Below are 18,004 nucleotides of genomic sequence, written 5' to 3' on the forward strand. Positions count from 1 at the left end.
CTTTTTTATTGAAAAAAGAAATGGTGCCCTGCTCTCTTTCATGGTAAGTCACTTCTTAAACAACACATCTTTCCAGAGTCAAATGAAACCTCTCTCCTTATTACACATCATCCACTACACAAAGGGATCTACAGCTGGCTGCTGATACATGCAGCCTCGTAGGTTTCTAAAGAGATGAGACATTCTCAGAGGTGCAAATGCCACCACTTCTCCACAGCTCAGAGAATGAGGGGGAAAGTGTCACTGGTAAGTACTGATAGTGCTATCAAAGTGATAAGAATTATTCTTTGTGTTCATGTTCTCCCTCTTCCAAATCCTAACAGTTTTTCCCATCTCACATACTTTAAACACACAGGTGCGTTTGTTTATTTGACAGTTTTTTTATGTCTTATGCCATATTGTGTTGCCCCTTTATCATTGTGTTGTTGCATATTTGTTGAATTGTGGAAAAGGTCCACATTTAATACATAAGTGTCAAGAACCAGTGGTGTGGGACCCAAAATGTAGGAGACAGTGGCTCTGTATAGTTCCCTCTGCGCTAGTGCGAATTATAGCACTAAGCTCTGGCATAGTGCAGAACTATCCGGCGCCCTGGATTATAACGCAATTCAGACACCGTGTTCACAATTTTTTTTTTTTTTTTTCAAACGTCAAATGGCTTCATCCATTTGCAGAAAAGTTTCATGTGAACATTATATCAAAATTATTGATGAATCCACTGTGTTCTGATGATGAAAACCTGTATTATTTATACAAATAAATTTAATGACCACAAGTAGTTATAGCGCAATGCATTGTGGTCTATATTCGCCAGTGAGTTTTTTTTTTTTGTGTTGTTTCTTGTGTTGTCTAGTTTTTGCTCAGACTCCTGGGAATTTCCAGGGAACTTGATTTTGGAAATTGTAGGTTTGGACCCCCTAACAATATGGTGAACACCCTTGAGGCATACAGAGCACAAGGTAGTGAGTAGTAATATGTCTGGGATGCTATTTTCCCAGGCTTGATGGAGGAAAACTTGAACATTTAATAATTTCACTTGAACATGACAAAAACATGAAATAAGGGAGTAACAAAATGGTGACAAGGCAGATGACCTAAAAACCAGACACTAAATACACTGAGGGTAATTAACTGAAATTGAATACAGCTGTGGATGATCATCAATCTCATGGGCAGTCTGACGTAACCCTTGTGCTATCCTAGGCACTTTAACATTGGGAGCTGGGTCATCTAGACCCACTAGACAGAGCTCTGAACCTTTTTTCTTCAATGATTTGTGATCTTCACTGGTGTCCATGGATTACATGAAATCTTTCCACCTTTATCCACCTTTGTCATGGTAGGGAGAACAATGCAAGGGTGGAGTCATAGGATAGCACAAGGGTTAAAGCTACGTTCACACCGCCCTCTGCAAGGCACATTCAAGTGAGAAGTCTAGGTAAACAAGCTCCTGTGTTCAAAACTCTCACATCCGGATTCTACACACCAAATACCCAGCCACTGAACGCGTGTTGAAAGTTAAACTAGGTAAAACCTTGACCAATCAGGGATTGGTAGTGATGTATAGGTAGCATCTTTTAAATTTACGGAAGTGCTAACCATTTGAAAACTGATCATAGAGGAAAAATAAATATTCACAGTTTGTGTCTGGCCAGAACTATTTGAAGTCTTTCATAGATCAGAGAAGAGCTGTGAAAGAAAAAGCCTGGATGAAGATTCATGAGATTTGCACCAGTTTGGCATTGGTGCAAGGCTCTTCCGATTGTAGCTGGTGGACATGTACTAGTGAACAGTAGAAAAACAAAAAGAAGGCGGCCCTCCCTGCTTGTCCAGTGTGAACAGCATGGACTATACTTGCATTCAAGAACACGCGTCAAATGCCCAGTGTGTACATAGCTTGACAGGGAGAAATTAAAAACAGAATATGGCCAAAACCAAGACATGACAACAACAAAAAACCTAGGGGCACAATCCTCACAGTTTCTTTTACCATGTTATATGTACATCCAGGCTTTAAATGTGTCAGAGGTGCTCCAGTTATTCCTTCAAAAACACATTGCTTTATTCAAACAATAACACAAATAGATAGATGACTTTATTAATCCCACAATGGGGAAATTTCATGTATCTGATGGCTGTGAGGAGGAATGACCTATATATACCTAAATAAACTACATTACCCATCTTGGCTCTGGTTTACCTGATGTGTGTTGTCTAAATCAAGATAGTTAAACACTTGAAATGATGGCAATCAACACCAACCAGCAGATTACTGCCAGGAAGAAAGTCAGGGCTACTTGGCATCAAGTCTACAGACAAGCAGACCTGACATGGAGAGATATTAGTGTTAGCTTATGAATAGAAAAATGGGTAACACTTTATATTAAGATTCCTTAACAAGCTTTGTTAATGCATTAACAAACATTATAATAGAATTTTTAGGGTGTTATTAAGACATTTATTAGTACAATAGGTCTAATAGGGGTTATAAAATTACTTAGCACATTTACAAGAATAATTATTAGGATGTTTTTAAGAGGCGAGCACACCTGTTATGCTGAAGAGTTTGATTGACAGATTCATTAGGCAATGGTAAAGTAGTTGACCTGCCCATAGATAGATGCTAATATTTTATCCTTTTTAGCTATGATGCTAGATTCCTCCAATACCGATCCCTGTTTTTTTACTAAATGTGTCATTAGCGTCTTAAAAACATCCTATTAATAATGCTTGTAAATGTGCTAACTAAGTACTTTAATAAACCTTATTAGACTTATTGTACTAATAAATGTCTTACTAACACCCTAAATATTCTATTATTATGCTTGTTAATGTGTTAACAAAGCTTGTTAAGGAATCTTAATTTAAAGTGTTACCGAAAAAGGAAGTGACAGACCCCGCATCAGACTTTTGATGTGTTTTTGTGCACCTGTGTCCTCAAACAAGAAACCTTTGATGTGCCGATCCTTGAAAAGAATATTTCTATTAAAGCATTTCTGAGTTGTGTTAACTATGAAGTGACTATAAAGAAAAGATACTTGCCATTCAAATTGTTTTTCCTTTGTCAAAAGCTCTTCTGCATATGACACATGAAGCATGAAAAGAAGTCAACCCTAAAATCAGGTCAATAACCGTCTATAATATTTAAACATACGGAATATCCTTGTGAAACATCTTTGCAGCATCACCCGTCACTACAGGGCCACACAGATACAAATTGCTGCCATTTTCCCTTAAATTAGCCTCTGACTATTTCTGGAGGTGGATCAGAGACCGTCTAAAAACCTACACCGCCGTGGAAAGAGCTGTTCTAAATAAAGAGAGGTGCAGGAAAGACGCCTTAGAGGCTAAATAAAACAGCTACTTGAAAGGAGCTTGAGACACAGGCAAAAAGCCATTCAGACACTCAGTGTTTCAGAAAAATTAACAGAGTGACTCCAGAGCTCAAGAGACAAGAGGAGGAGAGAGTTTGCCTGAGGTGAGGGAGGGGGTAAGGACTAGGAGAGAGGAGTCCAGCAACAACTCTAGTACCAAATCAAACAGGACATAGACAACCGTAAGAAAGGCCGGATATGTGGTTATTGAACCACAATGTGTGGAATGTATTAAAGACCTGAGAACTATCACCGGAGTACACTGATGAAATGTATCGCTCTTTTCATGCTATAGCTGATAGAGATCCCAACCAGCAGCCAGGTGGATCAGACCATCAGCACTCTGACAGGGTGGTCTGCAGCACAAGGCCCCCTCAACCTTTGACGGTTTTACTGATTCTCTTCACCATATGTTCTTCAGATTTAAATATTAAATATAATAATATTAGTGCCAGAGATTGATCAGTTTTATTGGCCATAGATGATTATTGGTGCCAGTATTTGTTATTTAAACTATATCAGCGAATTTTCTTTATTGATAGTAAATTGTGTTAGACAGACCATAAGTCCAGCTGTTAACAGAGACTTTTCAATTCTATCTGTTGTTTCTGATGTGTTTGATCATTTTGAGTTAAATTCTCTTTCAACTCCTTCTCAAGTAGTCAAATCACTCAAACCCACAAACTGCTTTCTTGATGTGATTCCTGCTAAAATTCTAAAAGCAGCTTTTGATATTGTAGGGCTTGAACTTTTGAATTTTATTAACACGTCTTCAAGCTCCGGGGTTGTTCCATCTGCCTTTAAACATGCTGTGGTGTCTCTTTTCATTGTTATGCTGATAATCTGCAGATATATCTTCCCCTCAGTTTGCGAAAAAGAGCTCACACAACAAAGCAGTGGTTGAGCCCGAATTTTCTGTATTTGAAGGAGTCAAAAACGGAGAGAATTGTTTTTGGAGACACATCTACAGCTAACATGACCGGTATTAGATATCTGGGGGTTATTTTTGACAGCTGTTCTAAATTTGACAAACAGATTGACAATGTTATCAAAATGAGCTTTAATCATGTGTGCTTTTTTGCTAAAGCTAGCCCTTCCCTGTGTCGCAGTGATCTAGAAACAGCAGTACACGCCATGATTATCTATACCAAGCGATCACTGAACAGTCTCCAGTTAGTTCAGAATGCAGCAGCACGACTGTTAACTGGAACATCCAAACAAGAACACATCACTCTGGTACTTTTAACTGTCCGCACCTATTCTAAAGCTTTAAGGTCTGCTAATCAATATTTGCTTCATGTGCCCAGGTCACACCAGAAACACTGGAGGGGCCGTGCTATTTCCAATGCCAGCCCTCAGTTACAGAATAACATTCTGCAGAATTGCGTTTTTAATTAACAGCTTTAAATGTCAGTTTAAAAACTTACATTTTAAAATGGCTTTTAATGCTTATTAGTTGGTGGATGGTTTTTTTTCTTTTATTTGTTTTATTGCATTCTTATTTATCTTTTATGTTTTTATTGCTTACTGCTTTTATTTTGGTGTTACTTATCACTGGAAGAAGAAAACCTCACAGACTGACCCGTTCACTCAAGTTAAGTATAAAACAAAGTTTGCAATAGAAGTACAGAACCCTTGTGTAAAACACAAAAAAGCCATGAAAAAAACACAAAAAGGAAAAATGGATTCACAAGGTTTGCCGCAACATAATTACTTCTTGAATTACATCTAAAGACCCATTCGGCCCTGTAGATGAAGCAGCACTCATGGGAAGGAAATGATGCTTAAACAGCTCATGTGACTGGAGCATTAACAATATGAGTTATTCAAGATCAGAAAATACACACCCAAGCAATGATTGAGATGCAGAACCTGTTTGACCTGCACACACAGTTACACACATACAGACACACACATGCTTACTTACTTACTTGCAAAACTCCTTTGGGGAGGTGTCCAACGTTTTTTTTACTAAGATGTGGGGTCCACCATTCCAGAGGTACCAGAGCTGAGAAACAAATCAGGAAGATACATGCATACAGACACAAACACTATCTAACGCTATGCTCATCTCTTCCCCACTGCACAACCTACGTATTAATGGCTAAAAAATTGGACTGTTATGTAGGCTTTTTCTTGGTATTTTTCATTGTTGCCTCTCAGAAAAAGTTTTTTGCCCTATACTTTGCAAAGGACAGACAGGAGCTCACTGCTAATATTCAATGAAACTGAAAACAGAAATGTACTTTTACAGTTGAAGGTGCTGTATACTGACTTTTGTATTTACAACACATCTGCGGGGAAAAGTGAACTAACTGCACATGAAAATGTAATTTAAAGTAGTACGTTTAGTTTGTTTGCTACTTCCAGCTAATAAATCTTAACTACACAGCAAAATCAGCAGTGTTAATTTAACTCCCATGGTGTCAATTTTAACACTTTGCGAGTGTTTATATAATCCTCACCAGCCCTGTGTTAAAATTACACTTTATAAAGTGTTACTATTTTAACTCTGCAATAGTGTTACATTACTGACATTCTTAGTGTTTTTTTTGACACTTCAACAGTGTTTTTTTAACACTAAATTGTGTCAAAAATTAACTCTTATTCTGAGTTGATTCCCATGATTAGTTTTTTTTCTGTACTTTACTGCCATTAAAAGACTAGTTTTATCTTACGTTAAGTTTACTTTTATAAGTAGTCAAATACAAAACATAAAAGGTTTGGTTCCTATAATGTTGTAAATATGTTTATGTCAATATATACATACAAACAACCGACGATCAGTTGAAGCGTGGCTATAGCGGATAATTATAAGAAGCGCTTCACTACTTTCAAAAACCTTTTAGCACTGGAGATGGTGTCTCCATTTACACAATCAATGTGAATCAGCAGAGTCTCATGCTAATAAAAGCGTTGTTATTTATTGGCTTGCACCAATATGCAACAGGTTGCTAACACAAAGCTGCGTTTCTTCCCAGCAGAATTAGTGGGTATAAATAGATTGTGTAAAGTGTTGCATATCAGGTTAAGGCTGCTTTTCTTTTTTCTCCGCGTCAGACTGCACTGGAATTATGTTAATTGTGTAAATGGTTGAAAGGTTACGACACTCGAAACACTGGAACTAAAGCTTTAGAGCACATGTGTTAAACTCAAGGCCCGGGGGCCAAATGTGGCCCTCCATGTCATTTTATGTGGCCCTCAAGACCATAAAAGTTTTTAATTTCTTAAAATAATAAGAAAATATGTGTGTATTTATTCATATCTAGGGGGAATCGGACTTGAAATATTGGAATTGCCAACTATAAATTAGGACTGAAACACTGTCCATATAACCTAACCTGACAATCAAATCTAAAATGATTGAGTAACAAGCAAAAATGTGTTTTCTATGCAACTGCAATTTATTTATTTAATTATGAACAACATAGGACTCCATAATCGTCACTTTAAAAATGTATCATAAATAATGAGTTATTTAACATTAAGGAGTAGTTACATATATTTTTCATTACTTTTAGTTACATGTATTAGTGACATCTGGCCCTTTGAGGACAGACACTATACTACGGTGGCCCAGAAGGGTCACAACACAACACATTAACTTTATACACAACACACTAACTTTACACACAACACATTAACTTTACACACAACACACTAACTTTACACACAACACATTAACTTTACACACAATACATTAACTTAACACACAACACAATAATTCACAACACAATAACTCACAACACAACACAATAACTCACAACACATTAACTCACAACACAACACAATAACTCACAACACAACACATTAACTCACAACACAACACAATAACTCACAACACAACACAATAACTCACAACACAACACATTAACTCACAACACAACACAATAACTCACAACACAACACATTAACTCACAACACAACACAATAACTCACAACACAACACATTAACTCACAACGGAAGTAAAGCAGCAATTGAAGTGCTTTTATTCTGAAATTTCTACTGGGCTGAGCAGCTAACTACCTAACAGAAAGTAAAGTCACAGTGAGCTGTGGAGGGAGCATGTTATTGCTACAAGAGAAGCTAGCAGCAGTGTTGCCAGAAACTTTGTCTTTACTACGGTTCTCCTTCCTCTAAACACACACAATATGAACGCACACTCCTCCCTCCGCTCTGACACCCCTCTCTGTCGCTGCACGCGCGCTCCTCTCCTCTCCTTTTTTCCGCTCCGTCCTGTGTGTGCGTGTGTGTTGGGGACTGCACGTGCCTGTGTGAGAGGACGGAGCGGAAAAAAGGAGAGGAGAGGAGCGCGCATGCAGCGACAGAGTTCTTGCTTTTGCCAGTGTGTTTAAATGAATGAATGAAAACTTATTTCAGTAGCACAATACAACACCAATAAGGTATCAAAGTCCTTTACAAAAAAAGTAGGATAAAAAAGACATTGAGCAAATTAAAATCAAATATTACTATAAAAATGATCAAATGTAATAAAATTAATGAAAGATGAGAATTCAATCAAATGAGTGAAAGAAAATAATATTCAAAGCACAGACCTTAAATAATTTCCATCTCTACTTGCTTTTCCCCGCCCTCGTATTTCCTGGCCAATGATTAAAAAGATCTTTTGTTAACAAGTTCTGGTTCAAAACAGGAAATGCCACTTAACAGCGGTCTGAAGAGACTAAACCAGGGGTCGGCAACCCATGGCTCCGGAGCCACATGTGGCTCTTTCATCCATCTGTTGTGGCTCCCTGTGACTTTGGAAAATAATGAGTATTTTATAATAATTAAATTTTATTTTAGTTTTTTCATTTTTCATGGCATTTCAAAGGCGCTGCTAGCTCCGCACGAAGCACGAGCCACGTAAAAAAACAGCTTCATAATGAGCTCGTATTTATCGGGCGAGACCTGCAGAGCTGATAGCAGGGAGAGGCACACTGGGCGGCTTCAATAAACACTCCGATCTTCTGCCGGGAACTTGACGTACCGCGGGGCAGAGACTGATGACAGACTGAGAGTTCGCGCCAGAGTTGCCAGATAGAGTCACTGTTTTCCAGCCCAAAAGTCATCTGAAAACCGCCAGACCCAGCCAAAAACCGCCCAACACAGCTTTTGTTGATGTTTTCTTTTCGTACTGGACTCATAAAATAAAAGATTTTTCTAAATAAAAGATAGTTCAGACTAATAATAAAATGTGTACAATATTGAATATTTCTTCAGCGGGCCGCCTTCTTCCATTCATTTGCTTAACCCGCTCTGTCCCCGCTATAACCTGCGTCCGGCTCTTTCATCCTTGTGCTGCGCTGGAGCGCCCCGACTATCGTATTTAGCGCTCTCTGTGTAGGACACACTGAGGAGCGCGGGGGAAACCACTCTCAGCTGCAGAGGATGTGAACAGGTGAACAGGTAGAGAGGAAAAGCAGGTGGAGAGGCGGAGGAGGGGCTTTGGCTTCAAACTCTGTCAGAGAGATGGAAACACGGGCGTCAGATTGAGACGCAGCTTTCACTGCAGGAGTTGAAGCAGAGACTTTCTCTGGGATGATTTTATGAACTCACACATGGAAACATGATTACCAATTAGAATAATAATCCTGATCTCTCCACATTCTCAGTGTCTACCATGCATTGATAAACACATCGCTCCATGCAGCGATCAGACCAGAACCAGTAGCTCCTCCCAACGCGGCCGCGGTATCATCCTTTAAAGAACATAATGTGCATTTGTAGCGATATATGCTTCAGACGATCTCCGATTGGCCAATCTCCATGTCAATCAAGTCCCGTACTTCTCAGTGAGGATTTTGATTGGCTGGTGGATTTTAAAGAAGTACTTTTTTTTTTTAATCTTTTCTGGCCCGCGATCTACACTCACGTCATTGAAGATCGACCGGTAGATCGCAGTTTCCAGCTTTTTCTGTAACAATTATCTCAAAAATGCATGTGAGATTGTGGAGGGGCTGTAGATCAATACAGACTATGAGTTTCACCTTTTTTTTTTTTAAATTTTGGATGCTGGTGTGCCGTGGGATTTTTTTTAAGGTTAAAGTGTGCCGTGGCTCAGAAAAGGTTGAAAATTGAAAATTAAGACATTTTGCCCCTGAATGTATCAAAATGAATTGTCTAATTTATGTACTACAGCAGAATAGCAATGTAATTATTTGTGTAAAAAAACTAAAGATGTAATGTATTGAAAATCTTCAAAAATCTGACAGATTTAAAAGATAAACACAAATTAAAATACTCAAGTGCTCATTTAAAAGTTATTTAATGCAGAGACTTCTGTAAATGGCATCCATATGACAGTGTCTATGCAAATATTCAGTTCATATCTTTTAATCAAATACTAAAGTATTAAAATAGCAAATTTGAACAAGAAGGCCAGCTAAGGCTACGTTCACACTGCAGGCTGAAACGACCCAATTCAGATTTTTTTGCCCCTGTGCGACCTGTATCTGATCTTTTCATGACAGTCTGAACGACACAGATCCGATCTTTTCAAATGCGACCCAGGCCACTTGGGTATGTGGTCCTGAATCCGATACGTATCCGATCTTTTGAAATGCGACCGCTGTCTGAACGGCCAGGCAACATGAATCCGACCCGTACGTCATCGATACGCTACAAACGTCATCATTCTGCGTTGAAGTAGGCGGGAACGAGAACATAAACATCAACCATGGCGGACGATGCTGCTGAGACCAGTCAGTGGAAGGGAAGCGAGGTCACCGATTGGATTAATATTTGGGGTGACAGCTCTATTCAGGCCAAACTCAAGGGCTCTTATCGCAACCGGGCGGTTTTAGAAAAAATTTCCAGCGAAATGGCCGAACGTGGTGTTGCGGTGGTGTGGTCTTTCCCACAATGACTTTCTTTTCCCTTTCTCACCGTGGTCAGAATCGCGGGGGACAGAAGGCGGATCCTCCTTCGGGGTTCACTTCCATGTTCTGATCCTTAGATTCTCCAGACCGGGTGAATAAAGAGTCAATAGCATTGATTTCGGGGGGAAACCTTCTTTTATTATCATTCTCCTTCCTTCCTAACACACATGAATGCGCCCCCCACTGCCCCTCTAATTCCCTCCTGCGCTGCACGCGCTCTCTCCTCTCTCTCTCTCTTACACACACGCGCCCGGCCCCAGCACATCCACATCCCCATTCCACAACAGTAGGTCCAGACGATCTTGGCTCCAATGCCTTCTTAAAATGAGAAGATTGTAATTGCGCTGGCTCCTTCGTGAAAATAAATGTAATAATGTAAAAAGAGCTCCTGTTGTTGTTGATATCCATTGTTAACGTTAGCTACTTCCGCAAACAACAGTGATGTCGTTCACCGTTGAGTACTCTTCTGCGGATGCGAGTCACTTCTGGGTCATTTCACGGTTACACAGGAGATAACAAAAGTTTGCATTTAATTGGAAATGTGAACGGCCTGGCAAAAAAATCAAATTAAAAAAAAAATTGGAATTGAGCATTAAGCCCTGCAGTGTGAACGTAGCCTAAAAGCTTAAAAACACAATAATTCTTAGAGAAAACACCAGTAAAATATTATAGAATTATCTTTTTAAAAGATGGTATCATCATTACAATGTTTAACTTTAACAATAATCAAAATCTATATAGAAAAGCACAAAAATAATCAAATATAAAACAATAGGTGCTTTGGATGTGCAAATATAATTTTTCTGTGCATGGACTGCATGTCGTTTAAAGTGGTGCTGGGTCATTTCCTCTTTTTTTCCCCACATCCATGCTTCTCTAGCTCAGCCCTCCAATTGTCATACGACTGAGTCTCTGTGGCTTCACAAAACCAGTTCCCAAAGTACTGACGTTGGCTATCTGTTTCCACATTTGCTTCACATTATGGTATCTGTTTTTTTAATGTATTTCCTTTTCATTAAACCCATTTGTTCAGCTTCAATTTTTTCTTTCTGTATTGCTGCGTTGTGTATGGCGCGTTGGAAACAGGCTGAGAGAGTAGATCGGCACAGAGAGTATGATCGGCACAGCAGGAGGAGGCATGACGACACTGAAGGGGACATTTAAAACGGGAGGAACCAAAACCTGTGAGGTGGACCCTGATGGGACGATGAAGGCTGTAGAGCTCACTGAAGCAGGCAAGTCCAGCTTTTGGGGTGCTATTGCCTGCAGCTGTGGCTTTGGTTTGAGTTTTGCCTCCCCAGCAGTGTTGGGCGGTAGCACAAAAATGTGCAGCTGAGCTGAGGTCCCCATCTGTGAAGGTGGTCCTTTCTGGAGTGGATCTGGTAGTTTTTCTGTTGCTGCCACAGAAGCAGCAGGTTGTGGGATGCCCTGGTTCAAAATGATTTGTTCTTGTGCCCGGCACCGTCTACTGTACCTGTAAAGACAAACAAAACTAAAAGGTTCAACAATAGAATCAAAATAGGGTAACAGCCCAAGCTGCCTCTGTGTTCATAAGATGCAAGATAAATGAAAAAGCCTCGCCTTACCATTGTTTGATCCTATTTTTTGATTAAACTGTTTTGATTTTCCTCTATACATTCTAGAGAACACAGCTTCTTATCTTTTTCTGTTTGATGTTGTTGAAAATGTATTCATAAAGACTGAAAATGTCATATATTAAAATCATTCTAATTTACTTAGCATTGTGTGACTGTAGCAGCATTTACTTCTGGGAGCTGGATGGTGGTCTCACTCATAATTCTGGCATTTGAGACGACACACTCTCTAATCGTCCTGTACATCCGCCGCACCACCATAGTGAACCGAGAAACCTTCTTCCCTTCGCATCGGACGGCGTTTGGATACAAGGCACACAGTCTCACAAATATGGCCTCTGCCACTCGGCTGCAGTCTGGCCACTGTGGAGGACTGTGAGCCCTGATAAAACACCTGAATGAAAAAAGAGGGGGAAAAACATGGACACATAAGCAAGGATATTTGATTTAAAGTATTATTTTAAAGCCAAACATTCGGTTCATTGTCACTTCTTTTGGTGGCTCAGCTCTTGTGTGTTTTTTGTCTACTCACCTTTTTGTGCTTTTGACACCAGGGGCTACAATTTGCTTGGTAGCCCTAAATCTACCCTGCTTCAGGTGGGCTTTGTGATGTTGGGAGTAAACCGTTTTTTGTTTATCATAATCCCCCAATAACTCCCACAGGGAAATGATCCGGTTTGACTCTTCTTCAGTAACCACAAGATTATTGTGCCGGAGGGCGACCAAGACATTAGCCAGCTCCTGCACGGCCCCATAACCATAACCCTCCACGTTGTCAGGGCCGACAGAATCCTTGAAAACAAGAACAACTGCCTTAGTGAATCAAATTGAAAGAAAAATGACATTTATGCTTTTGAAAAGAACTTAGTCTTACGTCACATGAAGAGTCCAACTGTTGAGGGGTTGCTGGCAGATCTGTTTTGGAGGCTGTAAAAGAAAAAAGCTAATCCCTTAATAAACAGTAACATCATACATTCTTATAATTAAAGCACTCCTAGACCTTTTTCCCGTTTGCAAAACAAAATGAATAAATGAAAAAACATTCATACTACTTTACTTTGTTTTTTTTTCAACAGAAAAGTTTACCTAAACTCACTGCTCTGTTCAGCGGGGGATAAGACACAAGGGTGAAGAAGAGGTGAAGAAGTGAGAGATAGTGATGTAGGTCCAGGCGCCGAGTGTTGCAGTTGTTAAAGGACCCTCAGGAGGAGGAGGAGGAGGAGGAGACCAAGAGGGGCCAAGCTGAGGGTCTGGAGCTGACAGACTGCTGGTGGGTGCCTAGGATGACTTTAAAGAGACTGGGAAGGTCCTCACTGGCTCCAAAGTGGGTACAGTGAAGTCTTCAAACTCTTCAGGTTCGTTGAAGCGGTCTTCAATCTCCATGTCAGTTGTCTCCGACTCTTCAACAGCCTGTCTGTAATCTTGGAGAACTTTACCAGTTTGCTTGTAAAGTTACTCTAACCCCAGAAGTTCACCTGTAAACGGCAAAGCACTCATTAGAAACAGAAAACAAGTTTGGAAATTCTTTTCAAAAAAATGTGCATACCTGTAGGGAACAATTTCCTGGCCAAGGACCTCCTCAGACAAACTGTTAGCAGCATGACGCAGGAGATGGTTATGGGAGCATGGCTGCTGCTTGTCGGTTGTGGCTGCTTCAGCGCGGTCTTCATTCCCCCTGGCCAGCCCATCTAACAGGTAGAACTGGAAGAAGATATCACTTGCCAGGGTGCCTGTAATATCCATGGAAAAAAAACATGTTTCCATGCATAAATAAATATGGCTCTTTATTATTTACAATATTTTAGGATTTTTGTGTTTCAAGGAAAGAAAATAGAACAACTTACCAGGGATGTACCTATTCAGGTGAAGATGAAAAGATTCAAAGGATGTTGAACCTCTGGCACAGCGGTATGTGGGCAAACGATGTCCTCCTTTCAGGATTGTTCCCGTCCTGGTTTAGAGCTGGATGCTTGGGGGGTCCTGGATGCAGACCACAAGTTTTGCCTGGGAAGCTAAAATGTCACCCATGCATGCAGAGTTGATCAGTGGGACCCCAGAGTGTCGTGACCATTGTCCCCATCAAAAGCTTGGATGAGGCTTTTGATGAGAGCCAGAGTCTCCTGAGAGCCACGTGTCGTTCTCCTGCAGTGCAGGGCTAACTCACTGCGGCTAATGGACCTCAGCACATCAGCTTCTGACAGATTTGTGAGCCTGGCAGACAGTTCTGAGCGTTTGGCTATCTTGAGGGCTGTCAGATCTTCCTCATCCCACATAAAGAGACACTGGCTGAGGCGCCTCATGAAGGAAGCATAGAGCTGGTGTGAATCAGTGGTGCAGCCCACCAAAAACCTTCTCATAAAGTGCCATATGTCCAGGCGGATCTTAAGGTCTTTCCACTTCTGGAACATTCGTCGAAGAAGCGTGTTTCCGCAGCAGTCTCTGTCAACGTAAAGCACTTCAGGGGGAGGTACCCCAGCCACTGCACATCCCCCTATTAGTCCTTCGATCATTGGCCCCAGGCCAAAACCCTCGCTAGCAGTGAGCACAGACGTGATTATTTGGCGCTGCTCATTGCCAACATTTGTTGCCCAAGTCGCTGTTCCAAAGCCTTTTCCAGCCAGTTTCCGAGCCACTTTCTTGGTGGAGTCCAGCTTCAAGATGCGTCCATAAGTTGATGTTACTGAGGCCTTGATCTCAGTCAGCCTCTGGAGAACAGACCCTTTTTAACAGCCCCTTTGACATGTTTGCAGTCTGTCAGTTACTGGACAGTCTTCTTCAGCCAGTCTTCAGAATGACTCTCCTGCAACTTCCTCCTAATCTGGCTGCTGCTGTTTCCTAAACCTCTCTGGCGCATCAAAGTGACCACCCGCAGGTCACAGGCAAGCTTGGATGTGAGGATGCATGGAAACTGCATCCTGTGACCCACATCCAGCTGGGAGACGATGCCATGGCTCCAGCTGATGACCTTTTTGCATTGTTTGCAAACTAAACACTCAGATGCCACAAAGTAAGTTATCTCCACAGAAATTACTTGTCTGATCTTCTGATGCACACCAGATGAGGTCAGAACCCTTTGTGGCAATCTGAATGAGGACATGTCAGCTTGACTTGCCAGAGTTTTCGGGGCATCCAAAGAAAGAGGGGACTCCCAAAATTGTCTTCCTACTGAGGGACATTGGTTACATGCAAGGGGACTTGAGGAGGAAGCCACCACAGTCTGTCCACCCTGCTGAAGTCCAGTTCAGGATGTCCTTGCGCTGTCTGTTTGAAGAGAGCTTTGGACATCCATCTCTGGTCCACCTCTGGGAGTGTATGAAGCCAGCCGGCTGGAAGACACACTCTTCGTGCTGAGAGGAAAAAAAGAAGGGAAAAAAAAGTCTATTAATAGAAATTGTTTATGGATGGATAAAATGTAAAAATTTCAGGGGACACTTGAACCTTAAAGCTCTTTAAGTGAGAGCAAATGCAAAAGGGTTTTGTTTATGTATATCTATATGGGAATTTTTTCTTTGAATACATAATTGAGTAAAGTCATAAAAATTCTATTTAAAATGTACATACTTGCTGAGTGAGATTTATCCCATCTGTCAACCTCACTCGACACGGGTGGAAAAGACAGAGTTTTTGGATCTGCAGGGGTGGAGAACTGCTCACTGGCTTTAGGGCCAAAGGCTGGTGGTGTCTGTGGAGGATTGATGGAGGTTTCCCAGTTGGGTGTGGGGAAGAGGGTCCTGCTACTGGGAGGAGGAGGAGGCTTGGAGGGTGAAGGGGGATCCTGCAGGCGCAGATGAGGAAGAAAGGGATCCAGCTGGCTGGTTTAAAGTTGTGAATGTGGAATGCAGCCGTGCATGTATCAAAGCTGAAAAACAACAACAACACAGCATTAACATACACTACCAATAAGATTCAATGTGATTCAGGGTTTAGAAAAAAATGAGAATTGTTTTCTTACAGGGTCTGACGTTAAATGGGGACGCCAGCTTTTTTACAGCTTTCTCAATGTTTTTGTTCATTTTTTTTTTACATTCATCTTCTTAACCATTTATTCCCTTTCAGGGTCACGGGGTTGCCGGAGCCTATCCCGGCCACTTGGGCGTAGGCAAGGGATGCCCTGGACTGGTCGCCAGTCTGTCCCAGGGTAGAATATCCTCAATCACACACCCATTCGCTCTCACAGTCACACCTATGGACAATTTAGAGTTGCCAATTAACCTATGAAGCATGTTTTTGGACAGTGGGAGGAAGCCGGAGATCCCGGAGAAAACCCACGCATACACGGGGAGAACATGCAAACTCCACACAGAAAGGTCCCCCATTGATGTTGTGTTTTTCATGTCCCCCAGCCGGGACTTGAACCGGGGGCCTTCTTGCTGTGAGGCAAGAGCGCTAACCACTGCGCCACCGTGCAGCCTGCACGGTCAATGTTTTTGTCCTTGGCCAAATTACCCACCAATAGTGAAGAGAGAGACGAGGTGGAGATGGGCTGAGGAGTTTTGGGATGTGGTGGTGAACTGGGAGGTTTTGCAGCAGAAGGATTTGACGTTGATGGAAACTGAGAAGATGAGGATGCCGTCGATGGTCCTGGCTGGCTGGACAAACTGGGTGGTGTCTTCTCTCGAGACATCTGCTCCTCTTTCATCGCCACTGCAGTTTTGGCAGATGGAAACATTTCCATGTATTCTCTAAAGCTTTCTTTGTTGCTGGCATGATCCTTGGTGTCTTTACTACCCCCTGTTGGATCTTTCTTCATAGCAGCAACAAGGTAGGCAGCATAACCTAAAGCATTTTCCAGCAGCCATTTGAATGTCTGGCCCTGGAAAATACCAAACTGGATCTCAAAGAAGCCAAGAAGATGCTTTCTTGGAAAGATCTCCCTGATGATCCAGCAGGTTCTTTGTTGCCTTTTCCAGTACTGCTTCCGGAGACAAGGGCTTCATCCATGGTTTTCCTTTGTTTGCCCTTCTTAAGGGATACGCTTCAGCGGAGTCTGACAAATTCAGAGTGCCATTAGCCAGTCCTCTGAATCTGGGTTCCATCCTAGAAGCTGAATGAATCAAATGAGAAAAGCGGATTGTAAACCATAAACTGAGCTTTGAAAACACAAGAAGACAAAATAAAATGCTACAAGAAGGCTTTAATACGGCTTTATTTAATTGGATAGATACTCGTATTACTTTGATTTTTTTGTGTTCATAAATACCAACTGGTTGTTTTTTTTGGGAATGTTATTTATTTAAATTATTATTAATTATTATTATTAATTACTATTATTCTAAACATTGAACGCAACAAAAGAAAAAGAACATATTGCAAAGCTCGAGGACAACAGTGGTTCATTCTCAAAAAATGTAATTCATATTTTCTATGTTAAATGATAAAAACAACAACAACAACTTTGAATAAATAAAGGCATTTGTGTGCATGTGTGAGTACTTGCTAAAACACGCAGCAATCGACACGTAAAAGGTCCGGTTTGAGCTAGCTAATTTTATTTTTACTTGACGTTTTATTACAGTAAGTGACAAACGTGGAAAACACCGCTGCTTGCTATGGTAAAAGTTCGGTTCATTCAATATTTCAGTTAGCCTAGCTTTCATACCTTTAAAGATGATTTACTTGTTATTTCTACTATACGGTTACATTAGTGGAAAAACACCGCTGGCTGAACAACAATGGAGGACAACTACTGTAAATGACCAAAGGAAAACAACCTTTCTGTCGGAGTACGACAGCTAACACCATCAGCGTGTTAAAATGTGTTATTACGATAGCACAAACACTTAAAATGAAATTTCCCAATGACAACTCCGTACTTACTGTGAAAAGTCGTGATCAACGTTGAAAACTGGATCAAATCTAACTCTGACACTTTTAGTGATGTTTGCAGATGTAAATGAAGCGCTCTTCTTTCTGCCATTTCATTGGTCAATCCTTGGGTATCGCCCCGGTGGTCCATCGTGACATCTGATTGGGTAATTCTTTGTTACTCTTGGGCGGGATTTCGTATGAACGAACACAGCTAAATGGAGGGGAGGTTTGACTCTTGGGAGCAAGGGAGTGATTTGATTGGATAAGTACCAAGAATTACCCAGATTGAGCTCGACTAACAAGCGGCCGGGAGGACAGACACTTTCCAAAAGGCCTTTTTTTTGT

The 18,004-nt window shown here is 41.1% G+C and overlaps 2 long non-coding RNA genes across 4 annotated transcripts; both read right to left on the reverse strand.

The window, feature by feature from the left end:
* Positions 1 to 9,630: 9,630 nt before the first annotated feature.
* Positions 9,631 to 12,369, reverse strand: LOC144988978 (uncharacterized). Its single transcript, XR_013653093.1, has 2 exons — positions 12,023 to 12,369; positions 9,631 to 11,730 (listed from the first exon to the last, which is right to left on the reverse strand). It is a non-coding gene; the product is annotated as an uncharacterized LOC144988978 (long non-coding RNA).
* Positions 12,370 to 12,390: 21 nt separating this feature from the next.
* On the reverse strand, positions 12,391 to 17,798 carry LOC105358619 (uncharacterized). Of its 3 annotated transcripts, XR_013653094.1 has the most exons (8): positions 17,669 to 17,798; positions 16,302 to 16,895; positions 15,413 to 15,710; positions 13,696 to 15,198; positions 13,398 to 13,581; positions 12,938 to 13,326; positions 12,726 to 12,778; positions 12,391 to 12,643 (listed from the first exon to the last, which is right to left on the reverse strand). It is a non-coding gene; the product is annotated as an uncharacterized LOC105358619 (long non-coding RNA). The 3 variants fall into 3 exon arrangements; XR_002872671.1 differs by lacking the exon at positions 17,669 to 17,798 and having other exon boundaries at positions 16,302 to 16,973; XR_002872672.2 differs by lacking the exons at positions 16,302 to 16,895; positions 17,669 to 17,798 and adding an exon at positions 15,804 to 16,258.
* Between the last annotated feature and the right edge of the window lie 206 nt (positions 17,799 to 18,004).

This window comes from Oryzias latipes, chromosome 22 (assembly GCF_053564925.1).
Source record: "Oryzias latipes strain Hd-rR chromosome 22, Olatipes_Hd-rR_3.1".
NCBI classification, from domain to species: Eukaryota; Metazoa; Chordata; class Actinopteri; order Beloniformes; family Adrianichthyidae; genus Oryzias; species Oryzias latipes.